Below are 20,867 nucleotides of genomic sequence, written 5' to 3'. Positions count from 1 at the left end.
TAATAGTAACCGAAATAAACTAGGTCGAAAAATACCTAAATTGTATCTATATAAAACTACTTAACAGCTAAAACTTCAATGATTTCAAATCCTAAATATATTTTCTATATGAATATTTTGTTAATGTTGATATCATTGCTGGGAATATATAAATACTGATGAAACTGAAAACTTTAGATTTATACCCAATTTAATCTTCATAAACACTCATGAAAAAACTCAATTGGCTGACTAGTTGCAAAGTAGTTTATAACCATTTGGATCGAGTACACCCACCAGTGTATAAGATGCACCTTTCAGCTTCTCGCTGTGGTAAAGTGTTTCATTTGTTGGCAATGAAGCAGTGATGGATAGCGACGAAATTGAAGATAAAATGCAGACCACAAGAAAAAGTTAGTTAATTGAAAATAAATTAAAAATATTGAATATGTTTTCAATGAAATTGCGATCCGCTGTGATTCAGTCTTTCATACCAACAATATTATATTCTTGTTGCTGTAGCCAAATATTCATTTTTGCTTATTACACAATGATATTAAATTACAACTTTTCGTTTCATTTCAAATTTCATTGCACGCTGCCCGCCCGTTTACCCGAACCCCCAACCGCGTTGTAATCACTTGTAAAATTAAAATCGTAAAACTCATACTTACAGCATATGAAATTAATTACCAGCAATTCAGCACGAAAAGTTCGCTACAGTTGTTTGTTGGTAGCCCAAGCTTGCCTTATATTATATATTCACATTTTCAACGCAGACTTTGCGGTCACAGTGGTTTTTGCCTTGTGCTTTATTAATCCTACAATTAATTTCACTTTCAATTTACACATTGTCTTTAAGCCGAAAAAGAGCGTTTGTGCATATGTAAATTTAAGTGGAAGTGTGAACATAACTTCAATGGCCCTTTCTGTCATGAATACATGTACGTCGTTTATATGATATCTCTGTAACATGGTAATTCGACTCACTCCTGTTCAGATTGGTCGTGATATCACTAGGACCATTCTCTGCCTGTTGCTAATACTCTAACTGTTAGAAACGTATGCCTCAAAACAACTAATTGAGGATTGCTTATGTTTGGTACATCAGTTTTACATATTGATTAGTATATTCGGCATAACGTCAGCTGAAATAAGTAATGTGAAATATCTTTATATAATGATTATATCAGGTACATGAAGACCAACGGAAGACCTTAACCGATTTTAATCACATTTAGTACCAGATCATACTGTCAGAAAAATGCTAACTCAAAATCTTTAAGAAGTTTCGTAAATGAATGATGTTTTCAGTATCTGGGCTGGGGCACGTACGTGCATGAGTATATGATTCATTTATCTGGTTGTATTTCAATGTACCCCATTATCAAAACTTAATGGGAGGATGTCAAGAGAATGTTATGCTACAAAGTTTGATTACTTCGGTCAAACGGTAGCAGAAGTGGTATACAGGTTGGTTGAAAAGTGACTAGTGCTCACCAAGAAATAGCACTACTAGCTCCAAATTTTTTTTTCTCAACATGCTAAGTTACAAGTCATTCTGTCAATTAACTCTTGTAAACAAGCCATTTGAAGTTGAGGTTTTTTTTTTTTTTTAATATGGAAAAAATTGAATATCGCGCAGTGATTAGATTCTTTGGTTTGAAAGGTTCAAAAGCAAAGGAAATTTATGAACAATTGTTAGAAGTGTATAAGGAGTCCTCGTCCTCAAAACGAACCGCTGTATTACGGGCTGGTGAATTACAATGTGGTCGTACTAGGCTTGAAGACGATCCACGCAAAGGACGACCAAAAACTCCAACTACACCAGAAATCATTGAGCAATTTCATAATATTGATAGTGAAGATCCAAGTTTGACTAAGCGTGAAATTGCTTATGCTATAAGCATTACATATGAAAAAGCTGTTTAGAAAGTTAGTGCCACAAATGTTTAACACAAAACTGGATCGAAAAATAATTTCTCAGTATAATTTGGAGCGTTTTAAGCAGAATAAAACCGACTTCCGAATTGAAATAAGACCGTCTACAGTGGGCTGAAGCTGGTTGTTCAGCTCCAAAGCAGGTGAAGTCACAACGATCAGCAAAGAAGTTTGTGGCATCAGTTTTTTGCAACCAATCTGTATATAGTAGTCATCATTCATCTAAAAGAAAACGGTGTCAAGTTCACTATCAATTTTGATTCGTTTGTAAGACTGCTGTGTTAATATAATCGTTAAATTTAATGTTCTGGAAGTTATGAGTTACTGAATTTAGCACTTGTAAGCACAATTGTAATAAATAGGTAAGCGGGTAAGTGGGTAATGCTAAATGACAATCTTCTAACTAGGTTTGGTTAACATATTCTTAGTGGCTTGTGAGGTATTTACCTTCAGCATATTAAGTGATAGGATAAGAATATCCGACATTTAAGCCAGTGACAGTATTTTCTTCGACACACAACATAATTCTACTTGTTCGTCTTTGGCACTACAACCATGGGTCGATCTGTACCGAGGACAAAAACTTCGATAGTTGCCTCCATCCTTTGCGAGGTCATGCTTCAAGTGCAGATAGGGCCCTATGTACTAGGTCCTTCCATTAGATGCGTGAGCTGCTTTCTTCCATTGTCCACCTATGGGTCCTTAATCGCTAGAGCTTTTCGCTGGAGCATCGGCTTCCATGCGTATGATTTCGCCTACCCTGCACATTTGTTGGATTTTAAGCTATATCCATGTCGGCGTGGAACTCATACTGTTCATAGTTCCTTTGTGTAAGATACTCATGGCTTCGCGGACGGCTCCAATGACTTTGCGAAGAACAATTCCTTCGAATGCTTAAAGTGCTTTGTCATCTCGGTTCATCATCATCCATGTTGCTGTGCCATATAATTGGACGGGAATGATAAGAGACCTATTGAGCGTATTTTTTATCATCGAGAGAGGGATCTGCTTCTTATTTGCCTACCGATCCCTAAGTAGAACCTGTCAGCAAGAGCTATTTCGTGCTTGATCTCCAAGTCAGATTGTTGGTGGTATTTACGCTGGTTTTGAGATACGCATGTTGTCTTGCCCTTGGTCACCACAAGATCAACATTATTATTCCTTATCAACAACAAGATGTGCCCACATAAAAAAATATATATATTCTCTTTTAACTAACTTTATCAAAATACCACAAATTCATTTTATTATATTAATGGAAAAATAATTTAGAAACCAGTGATAGATATTGGAAAACCTCTATGTTTTAATAACCTGATATTGAAACAAATAGAGAAACTGAAATATATTCATACAACTAGTGGGTTCCGAATCTCCGGCACTGAGTTTTGTAGCTCACGGTAATTTAAAAAAAGTTTTTTTCATTTTCTTATTATTTATTTTTATGTCCTTAATAATGATTCATTTACTGATTTTAATTTAATTTAAATATGCAACCTTTCTCAGAATAATTGAAATATGACCCTCCGAGTATGAACTCCAATCCCTTTTCGACTACATTTTCACATATACTTCGTCTACCTATTCTAGCCCTAGATTCATATGCACATGGATTGCATCGATAGCATCCTTGCATATATTTATCAACATGAGCATTTTTTTGTTGTTCCGCCATTGCCGTTGTTGTGGCTGCTCTTAATAACTTAATGACATTTGTCGCATGAAAAACGCGGCATTTTGCATATTCCCTGTTCTATAGCTACGCAGCCTCTGTGTAAAATGCTCCTTTGCTAGCAAATGTTGTCTTCGCCTATTAAGAGTACACAATATATATATATACAATATTTATATTTTTATATACTTGTTTGCATCAGGCGATGTGCGGCTGTATCTCGCTACGGAGCCCCTCAAACAGGAAATGAGTTCTTGATTGCTTTTGAGTTTGTGTTGTGTGCTATTAGGCAGTTTGGTTGCCACATGGGGACATATTTATGCAGCTTACTGTCTTCACGCCGATTAGCCACTCAAAAACTACACAAAGCATTATTTATTTAAATTCTTCTTTTTCTGCCTTATTTGTTGTTGCTGATTTAGGTACTTCTGCTTCTCAAATGACTTTCGGTTTAATTATGGAACACTATTCCCGCCAAACAGTAAAGATACTAATGGCATAAATATTCGCATTTTAGATGTACTAAAATAATATTTGCGAGAATATATAGATATATATAGATAGTAGAAGAAAACGCTCACATCACTATTCATATTAAACTTTTCAATCTGCCTACCACAAGCATCCGTCACGAAAGTTTCCTTGAAATTTGGTGCCGCTGAAAAATATTGCCGTTTAATGGAATTAAAATTTTTAACCTTGATAATAAAATTTTTTTTAGTAGTTGAAGCGTAAGTAATAAGCCCACATTATTATTTTAGAAAAAAGTACATAGGAAAACGGTTTTATTTAAAGATCTTCATTTGTTGAAAAAATCTTTTATTTATTTTATCATAACTCAAAAAGTTCATATAAAAGCAATATACTCTCAAAATCTGGATTATTAGTAAATAAAAAGGACAATTTAGTATATTGGTTATATGAAGAGAAAGTAAACCAAATAATTGGAAGTCACTCTATTAGGGATATGAGGTTTAGGCCTAGGTCTAGACTTAGCTTACCATTCGTCTCGGTTTGGCCGGACAGTCAGTCTGGATTCCCAGTTAAGCGTCCCGGCCGTCCCGGGCTTAGAAATTAAAAAAATAATGCATTGAATAAATTTGTGTTGCTCTCTCACTTATTATATGTCGCAATTTTCAGTGAATTATAAAATCGATGACTAAAAAATCCGGGACGGATCCCGGAAAAATATGGCCACCTCAGTCTAGACCAAATTGGTTGATAATCCACACTAAGCCACATTATTCTTAAGAATTATACTTATTGTCATTAAAATATTTGACACTTATTATCGGAATTACATTATAGTATATCCAAAATAATACGTTCACTTAATTTTGCTAAGAAATCTTACCTATTGGCCGATACATATCGGGTATAAAGTGAAATGAAAGCTCGAAAATCTTTATATTAAGTATATGCGAGCTAAAGGACGTATTGACCCCATTTTATTTATTTTGATACAAGGGTACATTATTATCAGAAAAACATTCTGTCTGAGTTTCAATAATATACAACTATGTTAGAAATTGACCGATATATTCGGTAGAAAGTCAGCCATTAGCACAGGGGTCCACATATTCGGTATCTGCGGTACTGTTCAAGCATGGGTACTGTTCAAATTTTTTTTTTATAATTTTCCGATATACATATTCATGGGTGTTTTTTGTGAGTGCTGTATAATGAAAGAACCATCTCAGGTCTCTAAAAATATATACATCACCCAATCAACGCTGTTTTTAGTGCAATTGTAAATTAAAGTAGCAGAGGTTGATCAAGGGCATTTCAATATGTCCGAGCTTGTGTTGAATTTAAAATTATTCAAAGATGCATCATAACTTTGGCATTTACTTAGTTTAGAGCTTGTAAAGTATTGTATTGTCTGAAAACAACAACAATTTGTTGATTGTATTTATCAAGCCACAGAAAATATTTATATGCCGCCTTATTATTATTTAGTGGCATGTGTATTATTTAATTTCCTATTGATTTGCGGATGTGGTAAAGACAGCCATCAAATGCTTTCGTGAAATTTTTCATTTAGCTTAATTAACAATATAATTATAAGGGGTTATTATAATAACCCCGTTATTATTATAATTTATAATTTATTATAATTGAATTCTGAAGATGTCTGAAATTTAAGTGAGAGCATGCTGTACAGTTGACAAGTCTTCAGACATAACAGCGAAGACTAAAATGAACTCACATAGTATATCAGTGATATATAATGCGGTTTATATATAGGTATACGTAGACATTTTTGATTGATTGATTTGTTTGAATTCAATGTGCATGTGCTTGTGTGTATGTAAATATATTAGTTTCGTGTCAACCGAAAAACGATTATGGAAACCATTTGTTGTCATATTAAACCAATGCAAACATTTGTATATATGTAAGCAAATTTGCCTTTTGCTCATTTCATAGTTATGTGAGGTATCCACTAAGACACAATCTTGGCCCATTAATTAAATTATGATATGCAAATATAATTCATACCTGAAGGTCACAGCGATCTAATCTTCTGATTAACTCGTCTGAGCGGGTGTTATTAGCTTTTTGTATGCCTTTAACAGCGTATATTAAGTTTGCCACGAATATGCGCTATAAAATACAAGTATATAGGTATATAATCAGCATGACGATCTGAGTCGATTTAGCCATGTCCGCCTGTCTGTATATACTGCTCATTTATCGGATCACTATTGCATATAGCTGTCATACAAATTGAGGGATCAAAAAACCGTTTTTATTTGACGAGATATCTTCACGAAATTTTCGAATTATTGCTTAGGGCAAAGGTAAAATCTCTGAAGAAATTGTTCAGATCGGGCCACTGTTAGTTTGTATTATAGTTTCTGAGCAGCCAAAGTTAATGTTTTTTCTTGTTTTATTTAATATAAACTTATATACACAGAAGTTAAATATTAGTCTTAACAACATTTTTCCATATTTTGATTGCTGTAATTTTGGAGAGAACAATCATACATGCTTTAGTTAGCTCCGTCAGAACTGACATTTATTGGGACAGTAAAGTAAAATTTGAATGAGATAAATATTTAATTGATCCTACAAAAAATCGTTTCGTCGAATGGTTTTCCGAATATTTTAATTCTCTAAAAAGTTTCCGACCAGCAGATCGACTCTGCTTGAAAAAAGTAGTAGTGGTCTGGAAGCCGGAAGCATAGTTGCCCACAATAGACTCCTCCATCAACTTTCTACGCAAGCTTTGCTGCATTTGATAAAAAGCTTACTATTTCCCTTCACTTGAAAGCTAGATAAAATCGTTCTTTTGTTTGCCACAGCTGTCGGTTCTAAAAAGGCTACACTTCGTAAGGCTGCACAAAATAATGAATTTATGTAGTTTCAATACAAGCATCTACATTTTATCTATGGAATACTATAAAATGATACATATGCAACTGAAATTTTGCATTAAATAAGTCATGGCGCTTAGAAAAATATTATACCCCCAACGATGCTGCCATATCCAAACATACATATACATATGTGTATGTATTACCACAATAACTTGACTTGAGTGTCCATGCAAGTGTCGTTTGAGTGTGTTCGCAGACGTGCGTGAAATGTTGATTCGACAATAATAATAATAATAAGTAATAACAGAAAAAAGAAATATTCATAAATGCGCATAATCTTTGTCGAGAGCACATGCTTATAAGGACATTTATTTGTGATTTTCACTCACATTCACTGAGCAGCGCTCTGAATTGGTTGCTCAGATTACAATATGTCATTGCGTAATGTTATGTAAGAAGGTGTGTATGTGGGGGCACATCGTCTGCAGATGACTGTTTTTGGAAAAGATGTGTGTGGCATATAGTATGGACGAATACTAGATATTATCAAACTGAATAAACATATTTGGGCGAGTAGAGGATTTCTGTCGCTCACAAAGCACATAGAATATTATCCATTTCGTTAAATGAGGAACAAAATTTGTTTAGAGAAAGTAGTGTGATTAACTTTCACCAATAAATGTAGGAATTTCTTTAAATTAATTAACTTTCCCTGCCCTTATGGTATACGCATAATTATTTAAATTTATCTTTTGTTTCAGAGGCTGAAAATAATGAATACTATGCGTCCACTCACTAAACTTACAGTAGGACAATTACAAAATTGCTTGGAAAAAAGGTAAGCCAATATTTATATTCGATTACAATATTTAGCATAGGCCATTGAAGGCGATATATTGATTATATTGATAGTTGTAAAACTTTACATCGCGAGCTTTTAGGTGAAAGAGGAGCAGGAATTTCGTGCTTGTTTCGTCATTCAACACATTTTTCAATGTAACAGTACAACTTGAGTCCAATAAGTTTCCATGTTTCACATCGAAATCCTCGAAAAATTCCCAGGCGTTGCTTGCTTTTCCTGACATTTTAATTTTTTCTTACTTTCGGTATGTTACCATCAGGTAAAAAAAATTTCATGTTATATCGTCGAAAATTTATTGTCACCGTCTACTTCTTGTATTTGCTTCAAACAATGTTCCCACAGCACGGATTTGCTTTTTTTCGAAACAAAATCAGATTTATTTTCATGTTGTATTATTATCAATAATTTTCAGTCCAGAGTCCACCACTACCCTGAATAGGGTATATTAAGTTTCCACGAAGTTTGTAACACCCATAAGCAAACGCCGGAGACTCCACAATATATATATATATATATAAATCATCAGCTGAGTCCATGTCCGTCTGTCAAATAGCCCCCCAGTTTTTGAGATATCGATTTGAAATTTTGCACACGTTCTGTTTTCCCCAAGAAGCTGCTTATTTGTCGGAACCGATGATATCAGGTACAAACTGAACGGTCGGAATCAAGTTTTTGTATGGAACACTTTTTTATTTGACGAGATATCTTCATGATAGTTGGCATTATTATCCAAAGCAACAGTATAATCTCCGAAGAAATTGTTCAAATCGGATCACTACCATATAGCTGCAATACAAATTGATCGATCCAAATTAAGACTTTATGTGGAAACCCCTTTTATTTGTGAAGGGTATTATTGCCTCGATGCAGCTGAAGTTATCGTTTTTCCTTCTTTTTGCTATTGATAATTTAAACTTTAGTCACTTTTGAAATGACGTTTAAGAAGAAATCTAGCTTATCTTGAATATGCATTGTGTTCATGAAGCTCGGTGCTTATTTTGCTTCTACAGTGTTCAGCAAACCACTTACAGTGAATTGCGTTTGTCACCAAAAAATGGTATTTTATTAAAACAAACAATTTCATTTATCCTCTCTTTTCAATACACAAAAAGCTACGTAGGTCTAATTTCAATGTCTTTCGAATCAATATCCTGATTAACATTAACGTAAGTTTCCTGAAGATTAGATCTAGAACACTTGAACTCAAGTGGCGAACCTATAGGCAAAGCATTCAAATTTTTACTTTAAGTTTTTATTTATTAACTGTATATTTAAAATTATTATGATGAATTTTATTTATTGTTTCGAAATTTACATAAAAGTTTTTCCTGCAGGTATGTATATTCATAATCACTTAAGAGTAATGTTTGACAATTGATGGGCCTATTTTCCACAAACATATCCTTTCAAACAATCTGTAACATGCTCTGTTTAATATCCAAAATATAAAAGTATATCTGTTTTTCTTACAGTAAGAAATGTTTTTTTTCACAAATCAAACTCTTAAAACTCTAAAATTCATTATTGACCTAAAAAGCACTTGAGGCGATGTTTGTTAAACTTTCGAAACTGTTGCTAATCTTCTTTATTTTAATCCAAGAAACTACATAATAGACTTGAGAGCTTAATCCCACTGGTGTTGATTGTTTTAAACTTTGACTACCGGCAAACGCTGCACCATAGACCAACTGTTCGAGGGGAAACAAAGCCCTGCCACAGCTGACACTACTCATTGTCTGTACACAATGAAGGCATATTTCGTGTTTGTGTAAGCAATTTGCCAAACAAGTGAAACTGTAGAAATGTTTGCACTTACAAAATTGCAAAGTTTATTTAGTATAAAGTATACATACATATATATATTTTGTACAAGTATGCGAGAGCGTCCAACGGAAGCAAGAAGACTTGAAAACTTGCATAAAGCAATTTCCGCTTTCACTTTAATACTTAATGCAATAAGTTGCATATAAGTGATATATGAATATATAGATATACAATACATACAAAAGTACGCACGTTCATATATCACATGCGTTATAAGATAAGTTAAAATTCAAAATTCCACCAAAAGTGTCAGCCGAAATGGCAAAATCCAATATAAGCAGTTTGTTTACCTCAGCCCTAAGCCTTGAAACTTATTCAGCAGACAAATAGCAAGGAAAGCTTTATTGCTACTCTAGAAAATTACATACACATACACCTATTTATCTGCCCTGCCTGCTACAATGTGAAAGCAATAGCACTATCCAAAAGTGAAGTGCAAACTGTTGGCGGCAAGATACTATTAAAAGTTTCAGTGCTTGTGGTGCGTGTTTATTGTACGCATTGGTCACAATGTGAACACACTAAGTTTCTCTCCAGTTCTCGCCCACCAATACTTGCTCTGCTGTTATCTCTCTTTCATCGTAGCAGGTGCTACGCTTCGGCTACTTTCAAAGTTCGATTTCTTCAACTTTGTTAACTGGCAGTTGCTTTGCTGGTTGTTATTGTTATTAATGTTCCTAACTCCTGTTGAAGTGTTTTTGTGTTTTTATACCTTCAACAGGGTATATTAAGTTTGCCACGAAGTTTGTAACATCCAGAAGGAACAGTTGAGGACCTTATAAAAAATATATTCATAGAAATGATCAGCATGAGGAGCTGAGTCAATTCCGTCTATCCGTCTGTCTGTATATGTACGAACCAGTCCCTCAGTTTCATGCTCATTTGCTGGAACTGCGGATATCGGATCACTTTAACATAGCATAGAGCTGCCATACAAACTGAACGATCCCATCTAAAACAACTGCTTCACGAAATTTCGCATGTGTTATTATCTAAAGCAATGGTGCAATCTTCGAAGAAAGTTTAGAGCGGATCGTCATAGCATATAGTTACCATACAAGCTGACTGATCAAAATCAAGGCATAGAAAGGAATTTTTTGATTTGTAAAAGGTATTATAGGTAGTTTCGGTGCAACCTAGATAATGTTTGTTCTGGTTTTTTTAGTTGTTATTTTTTTTTTGTTGGCAGGTGCGTTCGAGAAGGATGTGCCTCAAACGTGTACCCGTCTACTTTTATAAAGGATGGGGGTTCCATGTGAATATATTGCTTTATGCAACAGTGAATATATTAAAATAGAAGTTACCACAAATAATTCTTCTAAAATGTGGGAACGCTCTAATGAAAATCGGGAATCTGACTATGTTTATTCTAGCCTTCGGTACAGACTAATCTCCCTGGCTGTGACTTGATTTATACTGTTTATTTATTGATTGCTAGAATCGGTGGGTACTTTCCAAGGCCACATTATACAAGTATGTACTTAATATTACAACTTTCGCAATTCTGGTTGAATTTATACCATATACATACATATGTATGTATATACAAGTAAGTCAGTATGAAAGATTTTATTGCAAGGTTAAGTGACCAAATTATCAGAAAGTACAATGCTTCATTCGATTAGCTGAGTAAAAATTTCTTTAAGCCCTTGAAGTACGCAATGCACCGTTATTTGCTTTTCAATTTGAACATTAGCAAGGGAAGAAAATACTACAGACAATCAGTATCGGAATCAGTAAGCACCAGTTTCGAAATTTCCAACTTTTAGTTTGATTTTAACAGCATAAAGTTGACTGTAAATACGACGCTAAACGAAAAGTAGCGCTGCTGCTATAAGCCAGAAATGGAGAAACAATGAATTATATTCACATCAAAATTCATACATATACAAAAATACACATCACACATATGTGTGTATTTATATGCAAGTACATTGATAATACAAATACGCGGCTTAAGTTTTGAGAAGCAAGTGCATTGAGCGCCTCTTCTCATTGTCTCATTTGCTATTTCGGGAAATCAGCTTTGGTAATGTTAAAATAGCAACAGTTTTATCGCTACATGAAAATCTTCAATTAAACTGAATTAATTACAAATTTGCTTATCATTGTTGGAGCTCGCGAATTTCCAAAACTCAAACAAGCAACGAGGTACTACGTTCGGGTGGCAACGAGCAAAAGATACTGCCGCATTTTGTATGAATTATGAATATTTTAAATATGTCGAAGAGCGTGCAAAACTGTATTATTAAAATTGTGGCATGTTTATTAACCGAGTAAATTGTCAAATTAATAAATTCATTTTAGCGTCAGGAAAGTTTTCGTAAAATAAAGATAGATATATTTGGGTACCCAGTGACAGCATGCACGCTAAGCAAAACAGTGATACTGAATCTACAGGATTTAGTAACATTTCGCCATACAAAAATTACACTTGCTAATCTCGTTACCGAGGTGATTTGCATCTAATCTAAACGAAATTTCCTTTTATATGGACTAGTCTCATTGCTAGACGCTCAAAATCAAAAAATGCGTCCATTATTTTCAATAAATTGGTAATTTTAAAAAAAGACCACTGTTATAATAAAGTACGACATTACAACGTTTTCTTTTAATAAACAAAAACAATACTGTAACGATGCTCCAGCCAATATTCGCCAGAAATGGCACCATGTGACTTAGTCCTATTTCCTGTTTTATAGATCAAAATTAAGAGAACATTAAAGGATCGTCGTTTTGCAAGATAGACGGAAATCGCTTAAAAGGCTATACCAAAAATAGAGTCTGAGAAGTGTCTTGGAAGAAGCGCTGCCATAAGTGAAAAATAATTAAAAAAAGAACGAAAAATGTAATTAAATTACTTCACCCATTTATATTTTTATATTCTCTTTCGGTGTGTGTGGAACTAAGTGCTGTTGTGATCCAATAACTCCCATTTTAAAACTTTTGAATTTGTCAAATTTGGTGTTAGTTTGAGAGATATGTTCAGATTTCATCTTAAACAATTAGCTCTATAAAGTCAAACTGCTATCTCAGATGGGTATCCATACATATTTAATTGGACATGCATCCTACAATGAAAATATTTCCACTTAAGACTCGATATATTCATTTCAGACGTAATTTATTACTAATATATTTCAAGAAATATGTATATATGTAAGACCTTATTTCATGTATGGAACCGATTAATAACAATTACCATTATAATCTACGTTTTGGAAAATAAGATTAAGTCAAAACCAGCTGGTATGCTCCGTATATTACTGTCGTATAAGAAATCCCTTAGAGCGGATTCGATTGAAACATGTTTTAATAAAAGTCATGAAATCTTATTGCTATTTTTGGTTTAGATATATTGTTTTGTTGAACGTAAGAAATAATAAACCACGATATTCAATTTTAACACGACGAACTTTATATTATTAACTATTGCAACGCATGCTGAGTGCGCATTCTCACGAATAACCGACACTTATGTGTTGTCAAAATTATACATAATTATGTACAATCAAGTAAATAAATACATATGTACATATATATATATCCTTCACATCCATATACAATAATGTGTATATTCAATAGTTGGCAAGATCGCATAGTTGCTAAAGATAAATATCTATAAAATGATGATCATTAAATTAATGTGCTCATGAAGTATAATTACACACCACCAGCGTGCATATTGCCTCGTATGTGGCATATAAAATATGTAGGTATATATGGTTGTGTGCAAGTGACTTTCATGCGGGCGTTTGGTCAGCTTGTTGATATGACCGTGGTTTCGATGTTATGTGGCACATCGTAAACAAAAGGTCAATATTCTGCTGAAAATCGAATTGAACTGCTGTGGCCTATGGAGGATTGTAGCAACATCTCGTCGTATACATATAGTACATATGTATGTGTGTGCTATAGAGCATGTGAATTGAAATTACTTTGGGAGATATGTATAAATGTCAATTCAGTGATAGTTGTATAGTAGTAAATAGGTACTTTACATTAAAGAGAATATGTGTATTAATCAGCGACGGTTCATTACAGTTCGAGGACTTAACCGTATGAAATCTATAGGTCTGTTTGACGTTTCGAACTTATGTCCATATACAAAAACACAACACAGTAAATTTCAAACTTCATCAAATAAATTTATAGTTGTAGTTGTTTCGCTTAGTGAGATATTTTCACCTTCCATTCTACATTAAAATTTTCGCTTGATCTATATTCGTAAATAAAATTAAAAATAATATTATTTTAACCACATACCCTCTTCTTGGGAAAACTCTATCAGAAAAATTCACGCAGAATTCTTCAAATTTTCAATCCACATTGGAAAGGTCTTATTTGTAGATCTTTATTAATACGTACGTTGACAGCCTGAAAGAAAAATACTTCTCTAGTACAAAATTGCTGTGACAAATGCGATTACATCACTTCAACAACATCAAAGAAAAAACTTTATTAAGTGCGATACTTAAGCAAAAACAAAAAGTCCCAATATGTGACCACTGTCAATTATTAACAAAATTGAAATTGTTTGCTCTATAGAGGAAAGTTAATATATTTATTAGCTTAGGAAGACCTTTTACCCCTTTGTCGTAAGTGTGAAACAATGCGTTCATTAATGTATAACACTTTCGATAATACTTCAACTTGGGTACTAATCATTTGCCCTTCATTATCATCACACACACAAGGGCAGTGGTAGTCAACAACAAAAACACATTCAAAATGTCATTTCAACATATTATATTAGTGTGTGTATTTATTCTAACGAACAAGGGAGCACACCCGCATACATCTATACATATGTGTTCGAATGTATATTAGGGTGAGTCACAAAAAACTAATATCGAATTTATGGGATAAAATGATCCTATATACAATGAAAGCACTTAAATATAAAAATTCTTCAAATAAAAAAACCTGAGGTAGATTTCCTAGGAAATTTTATATTCTAAAAAAATTAATACCACAAGTTTAAAAAGTGATGCTATTTATTATGAAAAATATTCTTTTAATACCACAAATTCGATAGGTTAGTTGGCTCAGCCTAATGCTTGCATTTTACTTGGAAAAGACAAATTTCGATAGATAGCATACATATGTGAGCAATGTGTTCGATACGTCATGTTGTTATTGTTGCTTAAATGTAGTAATGTATACATGTCCACTTTATTTTAGTTTTGGTTATTTAAATTTGTTAGGCTTGAAAGGTTGCCGAAATGAAGTGCGCGCGCCCTCAAGTACTAAAAAAACTGTTGCCCGTCTGCAGGATATGAAAACCTATCAAAATTTTCATGGAATATACATCAAGAAAAATGTGAAGTGCTGTGATAAAAATACAAACATGAGAATGTCCAATGCCAAAAGTACGTAAATACAAATGTATGGAAGTTCTATATAGCAAAAACACAAAGTACTTCGAGACTGGTTATTAAAATGTAGTGAACATTGCTTTCGCTTGTGAAAAAATTTATTGGAAATGAGAATGGCGCAACAGTGTGTGGCTGCATATGCACATATATATGTGCACATCCCTACAAGAACAATGACAGTCATCTAGCCGGTAATATGACAGTCAAAGCTGAAAAAGTTTTGTCAGCGCGCAGAACAAAGTTTTTATCATTTTCTTAAAAGCATTGTGCAAAAACTGATGTAAACAAACGTATGTGTGTGAGTTTTCATCTCTCTTTAACACATGGATATTCGGAATTGATTCACTATATATCTATACTGCTCACTTTCATGTCTTTTTCTGAGTCCTTGCTGACCATAAACCCATCATAGCTGAAAATTTTCAGTTATGACTGATAAGCTATCATAAGTAAAAAGTTCTTTTGCGCAGTAGATAACATAATTTTCATTTCTTTAATAAATTCTAAACTCTTAATTACGTATACATAATTAAAAAATAAATTATGAAAATAAATTTTCACTTAATTCCATGCTTACTCCTCTCAAAAGCTCTGCTGTACGTATTTCACCAATTCATGAATATTTCGGTATTTAAAAATGCCTAAATGAAAGTTAAAATTAACTAAAAATATAATTTTATTTGAAACCTAATAATAGCTTACGTATATTATATTTAAAAACTATTTATTTATATTTATTTATTTATTTATTTCATCTGGTACAAGTCTATAGAGATGTTTAACATCTGTGCATAGAACCAGGGCATTACAAATACAATATATTTAACAGCTTATTTCCTAATATTATAAATATTCTAGCATGGATAATAGTATTTTACACTAAATATTTTTTAACACAAAAAAAGTTATTGCGTAAGAGCACGCAACACTTTTGGTTTATGACACAGAATAACAGCTACTTAAGTATTTCAGAACTTCTCGAAACTCTTTTTGACGTATACAAAATTTTGCTTTCGGAAAAATCGTAACACCGACAGTCAGTTTACTGTTCATTTGACTTTCAGTGGTGACAGTACTAAAGCATTTAGCTATTTCATTCTTACACATGTAAGCAATATAATTCGAAGATGTCTCTGTTTAACAATAACAGTGACGGTCAGTTAATAAGTAAACTGTCCGTCACGACAAACAAAAATAATGTGAGTGGATTGGTGAACCCTTCAGCAGTTTCTTGTGGGGATATAATGTTATACATGTATATATATTTAAATATGTGTGCTCTTCCTTTCATGCATGGCTGTTTGATTATGAAAGAAGCAATTTTAAGAAAGTGTGAGCGAAAATAATATTTCACAAATATTCATTTAGATATAGGCAAAAGTAATGGATAATACATACATTCAGTGGGTTTAGACCCTAAATAATAAATATTTTTATACCCTGATCAGGGTATAGTTAGTTTACCACGAAGCTTGTAACACCCAAAAGGAGATCCTACAAAGTATACATATATGTACATACGAGTGTGTATACATATAATTGAAGCGTGAAGAGCTAAGTCGATTTAGCCATGTCAGTCTGTGTGTGCGAACTAGTCCCTCACTTTTTGAGACATCGACTAGAAATTTTGCACACGGCCTCTTTCCACGAAGACGCTCTCATTTGTCATAACAGCCGATATCCAACCACTATAGCATATAAGTAGCTGCCATATAAACTGGCTGATCAAATTCAAGATAAAGGCTTTTTTTTATACCCCTTTATGCTATAAAAAGTTGCACCTCTGAAGGGTATTAATGTTTTGGTGCAGCCAAAGTTAACGTTTTTTCTTGTTTAAAGTTACTTTGTAATTCTCATGTTCTGTTGTTAAAATTGGTTGATCCGAAACTTTTCACTATAGTAATATACTATATAATTATATATATGTAAATATGTTATATACTAAAATGAAATGTAAAACTAATTGTAGAAGCACTCTTTTGTGGAAATATTGGTGTCATATGGACGCTATATTTAAGTGTAGGAATAAGAATACTTAATATTTTGGGGCTTTTTGAAGTAATAATGATAATCTGCTATTTTACACCAGTCATTTTGGTAAGTGTTCGTAACGTTCAATCTTACATTTAATTGTTTTTTTACTCTACACACGTTTTTTTACTTTACACGTATCAGAAGTATTAAATTTTTGTCATGAATTGAATTCATTTTAGACGACCCAAGAGAAAGTTTTTAAACGTGGTATGTCTGCCCACTTTCTATGCAATCTCATATTAAAGTCCAGCAATACTTTCACTTTGCAATTGATAAGCAAAGAACAAATAATGATGTCAAACGGACTATAACTTTACTAGCCTCTGTTGATATATATATATATTATATATACTTCGAATGTTCCGTTGTACGTGATATTAATTCTTTCATACTACCATACATGATGAATTTCACCTGATTTGAGATATATTCTAATGAATGAGTGCTTTATTAAACACTCGCCAAATATTAAAAACCCCGTAATAATTGAATTTACATAAAACTCAGAGCCAGTATTCCTTGGCAACCTTACTTGAAACTACAACGGATAAATAAATTTTATATATACTCAGAATATCCACGATTAGTCGATTTAATAGTAAGCAATCTTGACGACTGAGTTAGTCAATGTGATCAAGGTATGGAAAAATGTCATAGGATATTTGTAGGGATTGTCATACCGTCCGTCTGACCAGACAAGATACCATACAAGGTGTGTTCTAAAGTAAACAGGACTTAAAAAAAAAGACAGAACAAATGGTTTATCGGCAAAATCAATTAATTTTATTCAAAATATTCTCCTTCTGCTTTAATACAGCTTTTTGCACGGTCCAAGCATTTTGAATGGCCTCTACGTTTTGCTTTCATCGGCAAATGCATTTTTCCGAAAAGATAAAAGTCGCACGGTGCCATATCAGGTGAATACAGGGAGTGGTTTAATGTTAAAATGTGATTTTTGGTCAAATAATCAGCCACAAGCGTCGATCGATGAGACGGCTCGTTATCGTGCAACAAACGCCAACTTCCATCTTCGCGATATTCGGACCGAACACGTCGAATATGGCGCACCAAATGCTTCAAAACTCCAAGGTAGAATACCGCATTAACGTTTGGCCGGGTTGAACAAATTCTTTGTGGACAATACCCTTGAAATCATAAAAACAAATCAGCATTGTCTTCACTTTTGGCTTCTCCAGGTGCGATTTTTTGGGTTTCGGCTCATTTCTCATTTATGTTCTCACGACCACTTTAAAACGTTGAAACCACTCGTGCACTCTGCTACGAGATAGGCAATCATCGCCATAAACTTGTTTCATCAATTGAAACGTCTCGGTAAAACTTTTACCAATTTTAAAACAAAATTTAATGTTGACTCTTTGTTCGAAGCTCATTTTCGCACCGATGACAAAAACATACTGACACTTAAAACGCATTAACTTCACTTCGAATAGATGTAATGTCATGAAATTTTTACTGGAAGTCGATACAGGATAGCAGATCCTAACGCACTAGTCGACATATAGATCGCGCCACTAGAGTTTACTTTGTTACTTTTTTGCTGTTTACTTTGGAATGCACCTTGTATATGCCTGGATATTAATCAGTAAGCATACATTATTAATGAAAGATGTATAAAAATGTTAACAAATGTTAGATCTAAGTTTATTGTCTTCAATAATGGATTTCGATAGGCGATACAGATAGATTTAGCCACCCTACCGGTAATTTTTGAGCAGTGCCCAGTTGAATTCGGCTTTCTTACCCTTCAAGTTTACTTCATACCGAATTGCATATTTTACAGAACCTGAAAATCTCTCGCTTTCTAATTGATTTTTTCGAGTTTCGGTCAGCCGACTGTATCAATAGAATCAATGTTAATTGTAAACTACCTACAATTTACCAAATCAAGTATAGACAAGTCAGGAAGGGCTAAGTTTGGATGTAACCGAACATTTTATACTCTCGCAAAGTCAAATGGTATACTCGTTTGAGATTTCTTTGTGAGTAAGACCAAGGGACTTGAACAGTTTTAGTTCGATTTAGACAATTTTTGGTCACAAGGTGGCATACTTTAAACGTATTATTTTTCCCCGATAAAGTCATGCTTGATCTGCATAGTGGAAAGTGAAAGAATCAGATGAAATTTAAAATGGTGTTAAATGAAAAATATTTGTGGCTGTAATCCGAAATCACCCATTATACATATATAACCCTATATCTAACTTAGTTTCGTTTTAGGTGATACAAACAACCGCTGGGTAAACAAAACTATTATACTCTGTAGCAACATGTTGCGAGAGTATAAAAATTAGTGAACTCAAATTTATGACAGAATATGAGTAGTCTTATAGTTTAGTATAGATAATTTTATTTGAATAGGATTAAGATATAGCAAACATTAGTTAAATTCTTGTAATAGGATGTGGCAAATAAATATATGTATGTTACATTTTTGATTGACTATATCGCGGAAAACATAAAAAATAAAATAAATGAAGCCACAAATGTAGTTCATCAATAATATTTCGCTAATTTGTTGACATTAATGACATGTCATTATCATTTAATTTAATTTTTTTTATTTTTAACTAATCTATAAATCCATCCATTATTAACCATCAAGTTTTAGTAGAGTCGTTTCGCTTATAAGTATAACTTTGAATTTCTACCGGATTTCTAAGTGATTGCCCCAAATGTCACTCGTTTCCTCTTCCGTGTGCGATTTTCAACGCTCTCAGTTACATCCTTCATTTCGTCCTACCGCCCCTTGACACTTGTTTCGCGCCATTCTTCTGTCGTTATCTCGTTTAACTCTCGCAACCAGAAATTCACCTTTTGCTTCGTGCCACTAGACCAACTGTTTATTCTTCATTTCCCATTTGCAACTCCAATTTAGATTCGTCTACGCTGTCGTTACGAGCGGTACGTTGTGTTCAGCGGAAGCGGTATTTCGTGCAATCATCTGTTGTAGGTGCATTTACTTAATCTCAATTACAGAGAGTCATTTTTGTATTTGTACAGCCACTTTTGGTGGAAAGTGAAAAAATAAGTTAAAAAGAAAACCTTGATAGTGGATTACCGCTCAAAGCGGTGAATAACAATATTCGTACATGGTACATGCATTTGTTTGAGTGTGTTTCTTTGAAGTTTGCTAATTTTAAAATACTCATATATAATATTTGCTGTTTGAGTATAATTCCCCAACAATTTCACTCAAAATTAATTTTATTGAGAGCGCATTGTACGGTATTATGGTTGTGAATCAACGGGGGTAGTTAGTGTGAGTGATAGTATAACGGTAAATAAATTTCTAAACTTCAAACTTAGAGAATTCACATACTCGTATATAATTTCTTGATATCATTTTATGTAAAAATCGAACGTGTGGTTTGTATGAGTAGCTCATTTGTATATACATATTGTTTATAATAAATGAAAAATAATATTTTTATTCAGATGCCAAGTCCCACAAATTGACACTACTGCGTTTGATTTAGCAGAAAGCTGAGGTCCTGAGTATAGTCATATCTGATCTTAAATGGAAGAAAATTGCAGTTTAGGTACTTTATCTGTGCTGATATGTGGTGAATGATTTAGACAAGAATTGTTGATTTCGAAATGCAAATAGAGGGTGGTTTTTTTAGAGTTATTGAAGTTTCTGGAGTTATAGCTCTCAAAGTAAATGTTATGGGAGAATTTGTAAAAACTTTTGTCTAAAACTCACATTTCTAGACCATTTCGCACAATGAATAAAGTTCAAGCCGCCAGGTCGTTGGTTGTTTTTTCGGCGATTGAGCTGAAAGCAATTGTAAGTTGAATTTATTTAGCATCAAATCATCTTCAGTAACGCAATA

At 33.4% G+C, this 20,867-nt stretch overlaps 1 protein-coding gene across 9 annotated transcripts in view; it reads left to right on the top strand.

Annotated features, from left to right (window-relative positions):
* CadN (neural cadherin) overlaps nucleotides 1–20,867 on the top strand; it is a 291,717-nt gene that overhangs the window by 30,056 nt on the left and 240,794 nt on the right. For all 9 annotated transcript variants that reach the window (XM_070106306.1, XM_036374376.2, XM_070106307.1 and 6 more), the window contains exon 2: nucleotides 7,677–7,753. The gene's annotated coding sequence lies outside the window, so the exon portion shown is untranslated. The remainder of the gene's footprint in view (nucleotides 1–7,676; nucleotides 7,754–20,867) is intronic.

This window comes from Bactrocera oleae, chromosome 3 (assembly GCF_042242935.1).
Source record: "Bactrocera oleae isolate idBacOlea1 chromosome 3, idBacOlea1, whole genome shotgun sequence".
In the NCBI taxonomy this organism is placed as follows: Eukaryota; Metazoa; Arthropoda; class Insecta; order Diptera; family Tephritidae; genus Bactrocera; species Bactrocera oleae.
This window is presented reverse-complemented; position numbering and strand designations above follow the sequence as displayed.